At 40.1% G+C, this 3,443-nt stretch overlaps 1 pseudogene; it reads left to right on the top strand.

The window, feature by feature from the left end:
- Nucleotides 1–1,320: 1,320 nt before the first annotated feature.
- On the top strand, nucleotides 1,321–2,985 carry LOC147292577 (phloretin 4'-O-glucosyltransferase pseudogene; annotated as a pseudogene).
- The last annotated feature ends 458 nt before the right edge of the window (nucleotides 2,986–3,443 follow it).

Genomic DNA, 3,443 nt, shown 5'->3' with positions numbered 1-3,443 from the left:
AATTTAGGGAGTTTTCGCATTAGTTGGAGTTTTATTAGTTTCCTTAGGAAGTTTATATATTAAAAAATTACACTTATAAGGAAGGCCGGTAAAAATAATTAAAATTATATGTGAAAACTAGCCATATATGTAAGGAGCTTGTAATTAACTTTAGTGATTAAAAGTATGTGGCCTTATTTTAAATTTGAATCCTCTTTTTTCTTTTAATTAACCACCTTATATTGGTCAAAAGGAGAAGCTAAAAATATCATATTGGGCTGAATAATACAAATCGAGTATTTGGTGTCATTTCACATATTCATATTATTTAGCAAGGAGATAAAATCATGCGTTTTCTTTTATGTATGTTTCACGTTGTACTAATTACATCATGCTTAACTCCAAGGTATTGGAGGAGTTAGTTCAGAGGTGTAATTGTAAATCCAGACATCTGAGTTCGAGTCTCCAGTTCGACCATTGAAGCCAGGCAACAAAGGAGGTAAAATCTTTTGTGAATCTCTTAGGTTCGGAATAAATTGTCTGCCTTTGACCGATCAAGAGATTAGTCTGGTGTATGAAAGTTGACGGAGGACACCCTCGGTTACCCAAAAAATTACATCATGCTTAAATGGTGCTAAGGAAGTTCAAAGAACTTCCCCCTAAATTCGTATTTAGTCCATTCCAATACCAATATCAATACCAATATCATATTTAGTCCATTCCCCCTAAATTCAATACCAATATCATATTAAGTTCAATATATTTAGTCCAATACCAATATCATATTAAGTTCAAAGAACTTCCCCCTAAATTCGTATCTAATACCAATATCATATTTAGTCCATTCCAATCTAAATTCGTCATACCAAATGAACCCTATATACCCTACTTACCAAAAAAAATATAATACAATAATAAGCCCTAGCTAACTGCACATGTGTTAATCAGTTGTCGTGACTGAATTTACTTGTCTCACTGAACAGGTCAGAACTACTGGTCCATGTCATGTGGAATTGAACTCGATGAAAGACTGAAAATGATACGTGAAGAGCAAGACAAGGCTATATCTTTTTAGCAAAAAAGAAAGAGAAAAGAAAAAACAAAAACATTAAAGACCACATATATATTACAACTCACAAGCCAATCTGAGCTTGTCTCCACTATCTTCAGTTCGTCACCACAAACGTCACTTTTCCTCTGCCCAATCCCTTATTTAAGTCTTGACATCCTCTCCCCATCTTTTCATGTTCCAATTACACAAATCTATATTTTTCAATTTCCATACACCACGCTACACGTACTTGCCTTATCATTTCTACTTACAACAAACTCCACGCTCCACCACGCGCCTCCAAAACCTCAACCGCCGCCATGTCACACCACCGCTTCATTCTCGTAACATTTCCCGCTCAAGGCCACATCAACCCTTCCCTCCAATTCGCCAAGCGCCTCATCCGCACTACCGGCGCGCATGTCACCTACGTCACGCCCCTCTCCGCCCATCGCCGCTTAGCCAACAGTTCCTCAACTCCTCATCATGGCTTGACGTTCGCCCCTTTCTCTGATGGCTACGACAACGGGTTCAAGGATGGTGACGACATCAATCGATACCTGTCCGAGTTCCGACATCGTGGTTCCCAAGCCGTCAGTGACCTCATCGTGTCAAGCACCAACGAGGGCAACCCTTACACTTGTGTAGTGTATACCATACTCCTTCCTTGGGTGGGTGAGGTGGCGCGTGAACTCCAGCTCCCATCCGCGTTCGTTTGGATTCAACCAGCCACAGTGTTCGACATCTACTACTATTACTTCAACGGGTACAAAGATCTCATCAAGGACAAACTTAATATTAACAACGCCCCTTCATGTTCAATAGAATTACCAGGACTGCCACTCTCCCTCACCAGCCGTGACCTTCCCTCCTTCATGGTGGATACAAATCCGTACAATTTTGCCCTCCCATTGTTGGATGAACAATTCCAAAACCTCGAGAAAAAAAGCAACCCCATCATACTAGTGAACACCTTCGACGCACTAGAGCCCGAGGCCTTAGTAGCAATCAACAAGTACAAGCTTATCGGAATCGGGCCGTTGATTCCATCTGCTTTCTTGGACGGCAAGGATCCGAACGACAAGTCGTTCGGAGGCGATCTATTTCAACTCTCCAAGGACTCTGACTACATCGAATGGTTGAGCTCAAAGCCCAAAAATTCAGTGATCTACGTGTCGTTCGGAAGCATTTCGGTGCTGTCGACGACACAAATGGAGGAAATTGCAAAAGGGTTGTTGGATTGTGGTCGTCCATTTTTGTGGGTGATTCGAGAAAAAGAGAATAAGGAGGTGGAAGAAAAGCTTAGTTGCCGAGAGGAACTGGAGAAGCTCGGGACTATAGTCCCGTGGTGCAGTCAGTTGGAGGTGTTGTCCAATCCTGCGTTGGGTTGTTTTGTGACACATTGTGGTTGGAACTCAACTTTGGAGAGCTTGGTTTCGGGGGTGCCTGTCGTGGCGTTCCCTCAGTGGACGGACCAAGGGACCAATGCCAAGTTGATCGAGGACACGTGGCGGACGGGGGTGAGGGTGGCACCAAATGAGGAGGGGATTGTGGTGGGTGAGGAGATTAGGAGGTGTTTGGAGTTGGTGATGGGGAGTGGGGAGAGTGGGGAGGAAATGAGAAGGAATGCAAAGAAATGGAAGGAGTTGGCTCGTGAGGCTGTGAGTGAAGGTGGCTCTTCTGATAAGAATTTTAAGGCTTTTATTGATGAGATTGAAGAAGCTTGTTACGATTGAAGCTAGTCCTTCTTTTTCACTTTTGTTTCGTTTTGGTAGATTAATTCATTTGCTAGCTAGTTAGTTACTACTCGGGTATAATGTGTTGCCAATGTCATATTGCGGTGTACGTACTTTTCGTTATCTATAAATTGTCAGTGATCTGACGTTCTTGTAATCTTGTAGAATATTCGTGACTCGTCACTAGGAAATTCGTGAATTAAGGCAAAACTTTCTTTAGCTCTTTTGTCATTTTCGCTTCAAGATTTTACTCCTTAAATAAGATTGAATACTAAGATTAGAAATTGATATAAGTCATTTGATTATATATGTTGAACAAAAATTGTAAATACATAATAATATTACTCAACATAATTTTACTTAAATTTATTTAAAAAAAAAAGGATTTTATTATTGAACAATACTTGAGTCACCCCACCCCACCCCACCCCACCCCCCCCAAATTTTGAGTTCGGCAATATCGGTGTATAATCGAAACCGTTCACTTTTTAGATAACATATTAAAGATCATCTCTACAAAAAATCAAATCAATCGAAAATCGTTTAGTTATATAATTGTTGTCAATTAAATAGAAAAAATCAACGGTTTGGTAAAAAAATCACTCTTTAATTGAAAATCATCTATTTTTTTATTTAATTGACAACAGTTATATAATCAAACGATTTCCGATTGATTT

This window comes from Dryas octopetala, chromosome 2 (assembly GCF_963921425.1).
Source record: "Dryas octopetala chromosome 2, drDryOcto1.1, whole genome shotgun sequence".
NCBI classification, from domain to species: Eukaryota; Viridiplantae; Streptophyta; class Magnoliopsida; order Rosales; family Rosaceae; genus Dryas; species Dryas octopetala.
This window is presented reverse-complemented; position numbering and strand designations above follow the sequence as displayed.